This window comes from Schistocerca cancellata, chromosome 4, assembly GCF_023864275.1.
Source record: "Schistocerca cancellata isolate TAMUIC-IGC-003103 chromosome 4, iqSchCanc2.1, whole genome shotgun sequence".
Lineage (NCBI taxonomy): Eukaryota > Metazoa > Arthropoda > Insecta > Orthoptera > Acrididae > Schistocerca > Schistocerca cancellata.
This window is the reverse complement of record NC_064629.1, coordinates 562426590-562439177: the sequence shown is the minus strand read 5'-3', so window position 1 is coordinate 562439177 and position 12588 is coordinate 562426590. Positions and strand designations below refer to the sequence as shown.

The following is a 12588-nucleotide window of genomic DNA, read 5'->3' as shown; positions in this document are numbered from 1 at the left end:
AACAATTAAGCAGATGCGGAAAGGATGGTAGAAGAAAGAGCGTCAAAACTTCCACACATGAAAATCTGTCTTTGGGCAGAAATTCACAAATTTGATTAGAAGTTTTCAGCCAGGTAATACTTATTCCATGTTTTCCACAAGATGACGGACAACAGATGTGTGTTAGGTTAGACCAGGCTTCTAAATGGGAACAAAGCCGTGTAATAAATTTCCCAAGGCAATGAAAAAGATTAAATCTGTTCAAAAAGGCAGTTAAAACCTTCATAACTAATGAATACTACACAGAGTTAGAGGACTCTGAACAAGGGTGAATAATAAGGGATAAGCACCATGTCACAAGTCACTACATGATCATCATTTACCGATTCCACAAGAAAATCATATGCCAAGACGTAAAGTGTAACATCATGTTATTCTCCGAAGCCCAACATCTCATTCATTATGGGGGGATGCTTGTTCAGTTTTCCAAGCAGACTGAAGGGGGAGGCATGTACACATGCATGACACAGTGTAGCACATTATGCTCCTGGAATAAGTTTTCCTTGTGGACTGAAGGGAGCACAAGAGGCATAGCAGCATACTGATGGCAATGGTCTCAACAAAGAATGTCCGTATCATGTGCAGTGACAGTGCAGAGAGATGACAAGAAACAATGTAATTTCCCTGAATAACTCCAGCCAAGTGCCAGAATGGTTCTTTCATCAAGGCAACAGCCGACCACCTGTCCTATCATCATAAAACAGCTAAGCGATCTGTGGACGAGAAAGATGATATGCAAACAACAGCATGAGCATGGACATGAATAGATGCTCAAACATAGACACGCTGCAGCTAAACCTATGAATATCTGCTCTTGACCAGCTGTTCATATACAGACTGTATCCCAACTAAATTTTGTTATAAGTCTCAGATTTCTAACACGTGCATTCCATCAGTTACCAGTAGACATGTGTAACTAGTGCTACTTCGCACAACAGTTTGAAAAATGAAGGTCACAGTCAACGGTGGGCACGGGATAAATTATTAAAGCCCTACTCAATAATGAACGGGTAGCGAAGTCAGCATTTACAGTCAAGAATAATGAATTACTCTCCTGGAGTAAAGTATTGCGGTAAGTACAACTAAGGTACCGATTTTGGCTAGATAAATTCCAGAATACTGTCTTAATCATATTTTCGTAACATTACAGGAAATTTACGTCTTAGATACGATTTTTTTTTTATTTACGTGACACAGATAAATATGCTAAAGTTGATTCAACGCATTCCTTATAACGTTAATGCGACTTCCCAGCTGATTACAATTAATCTCAACGTAATACTTACAGTATTTCACCTACTACTTCAACACGCTCAAACCTCGCTTGCACAACGCAACCCACGTTGCTTAACCACAACAGCGCCAAACTGTGTGCCAATTTCGTCTGCGATGTAAACCAAAGATGATCAAAGGGAGCTTTTTTTAATTTTTTATTGTCTTCCAGCATACAAACTTTTTAGCCATTACAAATAAATGTGCTGACACACATAACAAGGTAACTTTTTTTTCCTTCGTCATACATACTGTTTAGGGCATACATTCATATGTTTTCAGATCAAAATTATTGTAATCAGATTACAAAACACAGTTGACTGCTAAAAATTTATTTGTTAATTAAGTTCTTTAGTTAAGTTTAATTCATTTTGAATTTTTATGTCTTCTTTGGCTAGAAACCGGGATATGGCATCATATGTACTCCTGGTTGTGTCTCCGAGAATTGGGATCCCGCAAAGCGGCTGGCAGTGACCAAGCCTTAAGAGCTCCTTTAAAATGTCGACTCTGCCTTTCTTATAGCATCTACACTGAAATAAGATGTGATTTACGTCACCAATTGTTTCCTCTTCACATTGACAGTGAGGTGTCTCCTATACGCCGATTCTATGTAAGTGGGCAGGGAAAGATCCATGATTGAGACACATTCTCACAATGGACGTTATAATTTTCCTTGGATGTTTGAAGTTCGCAAACCATGGCTGTCTTGGTATGAATGTCTGTATGCGTCCATGGCTTTTACCTCTTGTTTGTTGGCTTTTATTCCATTCTTACTGCCATGAGAGAATCGCTTGTTGTTTTACTTTTATGAGGTATTCTGTGCATGGGAGTTTACTGTTCATAGGTCTTCCACACTTCATCGCACCTTTCGCTAGTCGATCTGCTTTGTCATTGTATAGAATGCCGGAATGTGATTTGCCCCATATAAATTCTATAATTTGGCCAGTCTTCGTAGGTTTGTGGTATTGATCCGGTATGTCGAGGGTGTATTCACTAGTTCTTTTGTCCCAACTCCTGTAACTAATGGATTTCAGAACGCTTTGAGAGTCATTGATTATTACTGCCTTGGGGATTTTGAGATATTTTGCATATTTGATTGCCTCTATAATAGTGAAAGTTTCAGCAAGAAATATGGAATATCACCTGGTAGTTGAAACTTCTTTTCTTCTGCAGATTCTGGACAGAAGAAAGCACATCCGGTATGATTTTCCGTCCGCATTTTTGAGCCATCTGTGTATAGCTTAAGATATCCTGCCCACTTTTCTGCCAGGTGCAATGTAGGTGAAAACTGCCCATGTCCTTTTCCTTTACAGGAATAGTCGAAGTATGTTACAGGAATGTCGTGATAAAAGCTGTGATAGTCATATAGGAACATTGGAAGAACCTCACTTCGATGTACTTTCTTTTGGAGATATTTCCACTCTTCGTACTGCTTGTAGATATAAAACTGCTGTTTTATGACATTTCTGTTATTCCCGATTTCAGAGAGCGTTTCGCACTTTTTTATCAGTGGATGTTTAGTATCTGCCATCCGCTGTAAGATATAACGATCACACATCATTGTTCTGCGAATGTGCATTTCTGATGCTTCCAGGAGAAGGGCGTTAGTGGGAGAAGAATGCATAGCTCCGAGGCAGATGCGTAAGCTTCTGTACTGCAGTTGATCCAGTAGTGCTAGGTACTTGTTAGCAGCAGTGTGATAGACCGTGCATCCATAGTCTACACGGGAACGTATCAACGTGCGGTAGAGAGTGAGTAGACTGTTGGGGTGAGCCCCCTACCATACCCTTGTCACAGATCTGATAAGGTTCAATGCTTTTTCACATGTACTGACGATGGTCTGAATATGCAGTATCCAACTCATTCTGGAATCGAAGAGAACACCAAGAAACCTCGCCTGGGATTTTAGTTGTATTTTATGACCAGAAAGTCTTACACTATTCAAGCACCCTGGCATAGTTTGGTTCGTGAAAGGAACGAGTACCGATTTTTCTGCCGAAATCTGTAACCCACAGCTACATAATGTTTGATCCTGTGTGCCCATCGCCTTTGATATCTCTCAAACAGCCTGATCCATTCCTTTGGTCGACACATACAAACAAATATCATCTGCATACTGGAAGATTTTAACTGAAAAAGGGATAATCCTCGCCAGCTCGTTAGTATATAGCGCAAAGAGTAGATGGCTAAGGACAGCTCCTTGTGGAAGACCTGTTGTAAAAAGACGTGATCCATTTAATTTATTTTGAAACCGAACCCATATGTGTCTTTCAGCGAGGAAAATGCTAATTCCATAAATCAGTTGTGGCGGGATTCCAATGGTTTCCAACTTCTGTAGCAACATAGGTATAAGAACATTATCATATGCTCCAGCTATATCCAGGAATATAGCTGTTACATTCTCTTTTCTTGTTGTTGCGTCATAAATCTCTGAGGTTAAGATATTTATATTATCTATTGTTCCCTTGCCTTTTCTAAACCCATACTGACTCGATGACGGAGTCTGATTTGATTCCAACCACAATTCCAAGTGATTTATTACCAGGCATTCTAAAGTTTTACCGATACAGGAAGAAAGAGAAATAGGTCTGTATGATTTTTTTCTGTTCTTCATCCTTATGTGGTTTCAGTATGGGTACCACTACTTGAGTTGTCTAATCTTCTATTAGCATGTCATTCATTGGTTAAACATCTGTAACAGTTTTCTGAGTGCTATGTCTGGGAGATTTTCTATCATCTGATAGTGTATATCGTCCTTACTGGGTGTGGAAGTTACGCTCTTTTTAATACCATTCATCAGTTCTTCATACGAAAACGGTACCATGAGTGGATGATTGTAATCCCGTTGCTCCAGGGGGGCAATATGGCTGCTCGGCTGCGGATGCTGGCGAGATTCAATTCACAAAGTCTTCAAGCCATGCGTCACTTAGTGGCTGACGCATAGTGGAGTTTTTGTTTTTGAAAACATCTCAATTTCTCCTAAACATCAGCGATACTAACATTGTTATTTAACGATTCACAGAAATTTTGCCAGCTATTCTTTTTACAGTCTTTTAACCGCCTTCGAACTTTCGCTGCTATTTTCCGATATGCAATGAAGTTTTCTACATTTCGTTGTTTACAGGAGTTACTGTACGCAACTTTGCGCTGTGCTATGGCTCTAGAGCACTCTGGTGTCCACCATACTGGAGGCCGTTGTTTCAAAACGATGGCTTCCTTTTTTCTTGGAATGGAAATTGTTGCAGCGTCTTCAATAATTGAAATTAGCTGTTGGTAGGCCTCTTTTGGAGCTAACAAATTGTTAAAAGATTGAAACTTCACCTGGACCGTTGCAGTATACTTTGGTCAGTCAGCATCCTTTATTTTCCACCTGCTGATTGGGTGGATAGTTTCTACTGTATTTATAAGTAAGTTTATTTTGATTTCCAGAGGAAATTAATCTGACAATGAGCCAAGAGAGTCTCGTTTGGCTGTCCACTCTGTTACACGGTTGAAGTCAACAGACCACAATGTCAAATCGACGGCCGACGGTCGTCTGTTTGGGTTATGTATCATAGTAGGAGAACCATCATTTAGAAGAATCAAATTGAACTTTTAAAAAGTGTAACTAACTTTCTGCCATCCGCGTCATCTATTACGCAACCCCATATTGAGTGGGGCACAAAGGAAAATGGCATTTGAAGCTGGGCCACAATCTGATCCAGTGAAAGATCTTGCATTTTACGCTTAGGTGGTTTGTAAATGGTGACAATGGTGAATGCGCCGTTAGGAGTGTAAATTACAGCAGCAACTACCTGTCATTCTGTTGTCCTAGTAGCGATGTCCAATTTTTTAAACTTAATCGTCTCTCTAATCAACATGGCTACTCCACCTCCTTTTCCATCGTCTCCGTCGTTTCTGAGAACAGCGTATCCATTGAATTGTATTCGTTAGGTTGGCTGAAACCAAGTTTCGAAAATAGAAGCTACCGGTATGTGGTTGCTGCTAAGCTATCGATAAAGACTTTTTCTATTCGAGATTGCTGACCTTGCATTCCACTGGAGTATTTTAAAAGCCATTGACAGATTTGCAGAAGTCTTCATTTTTAAGAGAAAGAAATATCTGCATTATTGAAGCACAGAGGCTGTTAATAGTAGTTTCTCGACCAGTGTAAGATGTTGCAAGAGGAGTGAGAAGGTATGGATTTAGGGTTGCCATAATCTCGGAATTCAAAACCAGGACAAAACTTACGGTCACCGTAGCCGATCGAAGGAAATTCGGAGTCCTCATGCCCATAAGCTAAGGGAAATGTGCATTTAATTAATGATCCAGAGTTTAGGAAGGACTGCTTCATTAAGAAAGCATTTATTACATAAAATAAGAATATGCATTACATTATTCAGTACAAGAAGTTCTATTGTCATCATTTCAGCTTTTCTTATACCAATCGTGTTTCTCAGAACCTTGAATAGATGAAAGGAACTTAATCTGGTTCTCAATCAGTTTATGAAATTCACTGCAACTTACATTTTTCATATTGTACTGTATTTGCATCATTGCATTAACTGATTTTACTGATAACCTATTCCTTTCTTCTGTCCACTAAGAATTCATGAGGGAAAACACTCTCTCTACATTGGCGTTATGACTGGGAATGGAGAAATAAAATTCCACAATTTTCAGCAACTCTGAATACTGCTCACTAGAAATACAATTATGAATGAAGAACACCCATTTCTTATGTGACATCATATTCTCTAAACTTTCATCTTTGACCTCCCCCAAAACACACTTTAATTTCAGTACTTGGTCAAAGAGGAGGGACTCATTCAATTTACAGCTTGTGTTTTCATGCATCCACTTGAATGGCTTTTCAACATTTTCCCATGAAGATACAGTCTTTAGCAAAATCCAGTCAAAATGTTTAATATCAGACAAGGGCTTACTCCATTTTATCAAGTAATCGATAACAGTTTGATAGAAAAGAGAGACTTCCCCTAGAAATGTAGACTGTTGATATTGTGTGAGGTCAGACATTAATTCTTTAACTTTAGACATAACGAAAACACATTGTTTTCTCTCTCCTAAAATTTGCAGTATATTTTCTAGCTCCAGTCTTACCTCATTCACTGGTATGTCTTCCATCTCAATGCTGCTAACTGCCCTCTGGAAAGGATTCATTTGTGCATACAAGAAGAGCAGATACATTTCACCAACAGAATCAGAAAAGAATTTCTTGAGAAGGGAAGGACATGTATCGAGTGAAAGAAAGTAAGACTTTAGTGCCTTAAACATGTGGATGAAACTCTCTATAGCAGGAAACATGGTGAGCCACCTGGTTGTTACATGTCTAAGTAGGTCCTTATGTGTCACATCAACAAATTCTGAAAATTCTTTTAGTGATGCTACACGAACAGTATATATGGAGAAATAATTAAAAACCTTTATGATAACGCTCTCAATATCATAAGAGAGGACATCTGCACCAGTATGAATCCTCACTGTCACATTCATTTAAATTTAACAATCTACTTTGGACACCTTCGTCATAATCAAAATACTGCACAAGAACAGGAAATATTTTCTAATACTTGTGGTTGCTAGCATCAGTGCTAAGACTAACATAATTGGCCTTCGATAGACTGTTCCTTGTTCTGTCTTCAATGAACGGTGATATCACTTTATTAACGATGGCTTCTGTTTTAGTTTTGCCGCTGGAGAAGTTTACTGCAACTTTCGAGTCACTAAAAGCGGGAGAGATAATTTTTGATGTGCAAGAACTTGAGTTGTATGAGTGATGGTGCTTGACACAGTGAAATGCAAATGCAGCTTCTGCTGCAGCTACTTTATTACCATCTGTCTGTGTTTTGAAAAAGCTGGTGAGCTGTTTGGAAGATGATGAACCCACTGCCGTCTTATGCTTTTTCGATTGCACGTGGTCATTAATATCACGTCTACCTCCATTACTGATTGAAATGTAGGAACTGTGAAGAGGAAAAACGTATAATAGAATAATTTTTCTAGGAAAACAACGATTTCAGTGGGTCTGTGTATAATCGTAATGTTACTCACCCGCAAATTTTGCAGAAAGCTTCGTATTCAGTTCTTCCTTGCTTTATACTTGGAAACTGTTCAGTATATTCCTCCCTGTACTTAACCTTCCATCTAGCCGACATTATTAAACCACCAGGCAATTAATAACAACTATTTAATACAACAACGAAATCACAAGCACAACAAACCATGCGAACATTCAACAAGCTGATCAAAGGGGATAATACTCTTCATTGCCAGAGATGACTGACAGCCCACTGTATCGACAACTCGCAATCTCGCAAATCGAAGAGGATGTACCGTACGCCTGAGCCTGACTGCCCATTGTTTCCATATCTCGAAAGCTGTTCTGTTTGGATTTTATATAATGTGAAGGCAAAGAGATAACATATTGATGCTTCTTTGACAGCAATTTTTGAAATTACCGGAAGTTGACTTCAAATCCAGCAAATATCGCGGACATTTGCCTTTTCGGCCCGGACGTTTTCATTTGCCCTAAAATCACGGACTGTCTGTGAAATCCGTGGCGTATGGCAACCCTATATGGATTGTTTCATATCGAATTCTGTGGGCCCTGAAATTCGTATAACATATCAGAATAACCCTGCTTGTATGGACTGCGAGTAAATGGTTTATCTTTCTAAGACCTGGGACCTGGAACCGACATAACTGCGTGCATAGGTCCTGTTGTAACCTTTTGTTCGTCATATTCAAACCTTTTTGTTTCTCGCATATTTTAGGCCAGGCACTAGGAGAGTGCTCTTGTGCTGTAGAAACACCAGCAGTAGTCTGCGCAAATGATGGTCGCGGTGACGAGACGGCAGTTGCGCAAGAAGCGCCATAGGCTTCGCTGCACTTTGCTTCCATGTGCTGCTCATAAACTGGGCAACAGCGATCGGTAGCGAGGTGGTTTCCGTTGCAATGCAAACACCTGGGCTCTCCGACATGTAAGCACTGTGAGGTCTCGTGGGCTCCCATGCATTTGGCACAGCGACCACTACTACGGCATTGCAAACTTAAATGGAAATATCTGAGGCAATTATGACATTGCAAAACTGAATGGACGTACGGTGCAACAAGGCATCTCATACCTCACAAATATACACATACTGGGGAAGTTGTTGAGATTTAAATGTTACAACACGTTTCAGTGTGGGAATTACTTTCAACTTTCAATTTTCTATTACTTTCTTTGTGAACCTTCGGATATTACTAAAAATTCCGACTTTAATTCTGCAAGGATGTCTTGGTGGGAAAATGCAATATCAACATCACAGATAACTCCATTTCTCTTTGTTAGGAAATTTGGAATATGAACCTCCATATTCTTCAGCCAAAAAAACATCAAGCAACCGCAACCTGTTTGCAGACTGCCATGTTTTGGTTTCAATTTTATACCTGTTTCTACCAATAGCTGCGATATTAACTATTTCATGTCTTAAGTTATTTCTTTCTGTAAATAACATTTTTCCAAGAGCCATTGGATATAACTTTCATACATTACCATTTTCTTCCTCTACAAAGACGATGTAGGGACTCATGTCTGTTGATTGACATGTATTATCTTTACTAGCATATTTGTTGTTACTAGAAATGAGTTATTTCCTGTAGGAGGTACCGTTGTGGTCACTGAATTGTCCAAGTTTTTACGACTAACAGGCTTTTCGGAAGCAGGCTCCTCATCGCAATTCCTTTCTCCTATATTTACACTCAAGTTACTGTCTACTCCTAGAACTTCCACAGTGTGTGCAACATTATCAGTGTCTACCATATCTAAGTCCCCTTCAACATTACTACTGTGCTTTTCATTTGCCTTTGCCTTCTTCGGAACATTTGCGTCAGGAGCTGCTGCCTGTTGGGGTAGCTGAACTTGATGAATACTGATCCATCTCCATCTGTTCATTCTGAGGACAGTGATCTTGAGAGCACATTTCGATGGTACCCAATTGATGCTTATTTGTAATTAACACTGTTGAAGGAGGGTGCCTCATGACAGTCTCGTTGTGATTCGTATGAAAAGCGATAGCCGGCCTTTGGCCGGTATCGACTGGGATTTCGTCATTATTTTCCATTTTAAAAATAGCCGCTGAGAGAAATCTCCCAGCGACGATGCTTTGACACTTGTCACTAACAACTTGTAATTAAAATATCCAGTAGATTACACTAAAAAAAACTTGACAACAGTTCCACAAAACACCCGATGAAATCGGTGTCGGCCGCCGCACGAAGCACAAACGACTGCTCTGCGCGGCTGCCGTAACTGCAAGCAACAATTTGTCGTTACCCGCTCGTCGAAAGGTTTTTCGCTGCAGACAACACAGCTTAGAGTCGAACTGTTAATGATTAATCACCCTTTCTCAATATTCTTGAGACCGATCGGGAGAACAGCGTTGTTTATTTCGTTGGTAACCCAAAGATATATCTCAAAGGGAGCTGCAACTACAGTGTTAGACTGTGGCTGCAACAAAGACGGAAAATGCAATACCAATTCTGCTTTTTCCGTATTACACCTTAGTAGTAGTTGTAGCAGTAGTAGCAGCAGCAGCTTTATTCAACTGTAGATCTCTTTTTACAAGGACATAGGACATGTCAAAGTATTTAAAAGTTTAGACCAATTTAAAATAAGCTAATTCTTATACACATACATTTACAGACTTCTATTTGCGAACAATCATTAGATTTATTCCTGGTATACAATACCTTTTTTATAAATAACTTATTAAATAACGTAGTGCTTGGCTTAGCTGGTACCTGGAATTCTGGCGTCAATCGGTGTACCTTGCAGAAATTAACTTCATTTTTATCATTTATTGCCAAGTCTTAACTCACGTTTCCTTACGCAGCGAAATGTCGTACTTGCATACCACCACCATCGCCCTTGCTGGGCAATAAGTGTTTCTACCAGCAGTATTTCATTTTCTAGCGACACTTCATTGAAGACTGCGTCATCTCAAATAAATGGTGCGGTAGTAAATATAATTGCGAAATCTTTAGCTCAGGAGCTTACAGAAACGTTAAAGAATAGAAAACGATATCATAAATGTTGGGTACGAAACTACACTCCTGGAAATGGAAAAAAGAACACATTGACACCGGTGTGTCAGACCCACCATACTTGTTCCGGACACTGCGAGAGGGCTGTACAAGCAATGATCACACGCACGGCACAGCGGACACACCAGGAACCGCGGTGTTGACCGTCGAATGGCGCTAGCTGCACAGCATTTGTGCACCGCCGCCGTCAGTGTCAGCCAGTTTGCCGTGGCATACGGAGCTCCATCGCAGTCTTTAACACTGGTAGCATGCCGCGACAGCGTGGACGTGAACCGTATGTGCAGTTGACGGAATTTGAGCGAGGGCGTATAGTGGGCATGCGGGAGGCCGGGTGGACGTACCGCCGAATTGCTCAACACGTGGGGCGTGAGGTCTCCACAGTACATCGATGTTGTCGCCAGTGGTCGGCGGAAGGTGCACGTGCCCGTCGACCTGGGACCGGACCGCAGCGACGCACGGATGCACGCCAAGACCGTAGGATCCTACGCAGTGCCGTAGGGGACCGCACCGCCACTTCCCAGCAAATTAGGGACACTGTTGCTCCTGGGGTATCGGCGAGGACCATTCGCAACCGTCTCCATGAAGCTGGGCTACGGTCCCGCGCACCGTTAGGCCGTTTTCCGCTCACGCCCCAACATCGTGCAGCCCGCCTCCAGTGGTGTCACGACAGGCGTGAATGGAGGGACGAATGGAGACGTGTCGTCTTCAGCGATGAGAGTCGCTTCTGCCTTGGTGCCAACGATGGTCGTATGCGTGTTTGGCGCCGTGCAGGTGAGCGCCACAATCAGGACTGCATACGACCGAGGCACACAGGGCCAACACCCGGCATCATGGTGTGGGGAGCGATCTCCTACACTGGCCGTACACCACTGGTGATCGTCGAGGGGACACTGAATAGTGCACGGTACATCCAAACCGTCATCGAACCCATCGTTCTACCATTCCTAGACCGGCAAGGGAACTTGCTGTTCCAACAGGACAATGCACGTCCGCATGTATCCCGTGCCACCCAACGTGCTCTAGAAGGTGTAAGTCAACTACCCTGGCCAGCAAGATCTCCGGATCTGTCCCCCATTGAGCATGTTTGGGACTGGATGAAGCGTCGTCTCACGCGGTCTGCACGTCCAGCACGAACGCTGGTCCAACTGAGGCGCCAGGTGGAAATGGCATGGCAAGCCGTTCCACAGGACTACATCCAGCATCTCTACGATCGTCTCCATGGGAGAATAGCAGCCTGCATTGCTGTGAAAGGTGGATATACACTGTACTAGTGCCGACATTGTGCATGCTCTGTTGCCTGTGTCTATGTGCCTGTGGTTCTGTCAGTGTGATCATGTGATGTATCTGACCCTAGGAATGTGTCAATAAAGTTTCCCCTTCCTGGGACAATGAATTCACGGTGTTCTTATTTCAATTTCCAGGAGTGTATATTTCTCGAAGGAGTCGTTTGGGGGTCGTCGAACACGGTAATAAAGAAGTTATTGACTGGAAGCGAATGGACGTTTGAAAATTCTTTGGAATGAGCAACAGCAACTTTAAATTCCTTTTTCATTTCGAGCTTTTTTCATTCTGTGTGGTCGCTAAACTGCCAACCAGCATGGATTTCTAAAACTTCGATCATGTGAAACCCAACTCGCACTTTTCTCACATGACATACTGAAAGCTTTGGATCAAAGCAGTCAGGTAGATGCAGTATTTCATGATTTCCGATAAGCATTTGACTCAGTATTACACCTACGCTTATTGTCAAAAGTACGATCATATGTGGTATCAAATGAAATTTGTGACTGGGTTCAGGATTTTTCATAGGGAGGACGCAGCATGCTATCCTCGTAAGACAGTCGTCGGTAGATGTATAAGTAACTTAACGTGTGCCTCAGGGAAGTGTGTTGGGACCCTTGCTGTTCATGTTGTATATTAATCACCTTGCAGGCAATATTACTAGTAGCCTAAGACTCTTTGCAGATGACGCAGTTATCTGCACTGGAGAGCCAAAGAAACTTGTACACCTGCCTGATACCATGTACAGCCCCAGCGAGCACGCAGAAATGCCACAAAACGATGTGGCATGGCCTCAGCTAATGTCTGAGGTAGGGCTGAATGGAACTGGCACCCTGAATCCGGCAGGGCTGTCCATAAATCCCTAACAGTACGAGGAGGTGGAGGTCTCTTCTGAAGAGCACGTTGAGC

The 12588-nt window shown here is 41.7% G+C and overlaps 1 protein-coding gene across 6 annotated transcripts in view; it reads right to left on the bottom strand.

Annotated features, from left to right (window-relative positions):
* LOC126185065 (dnaJ homolog subfamily C member 21-like) overlaps positions 1–12588 on the bottom strand; it is a 248681-nt gene that overhangs the window by 21346 nt on the left and 214747 nt on the right. The window contains exon 1 of one of the 6 annotated variants that reach the window (XM_049927822.1): positions 1326–1429. The exons of 4 other annotated variants lie outside the window; for them this stretch is intronic. The gene's annotated coding sequence lies outside the window, so the exon portion shown is untranslated. Of the gene's footprint in view, positions 1–1325; positions 1430–12588 lie in introns of those variants that run through there. One more of the 6 variants, XM_049927823.1, reaches the window with a different exon arrangement.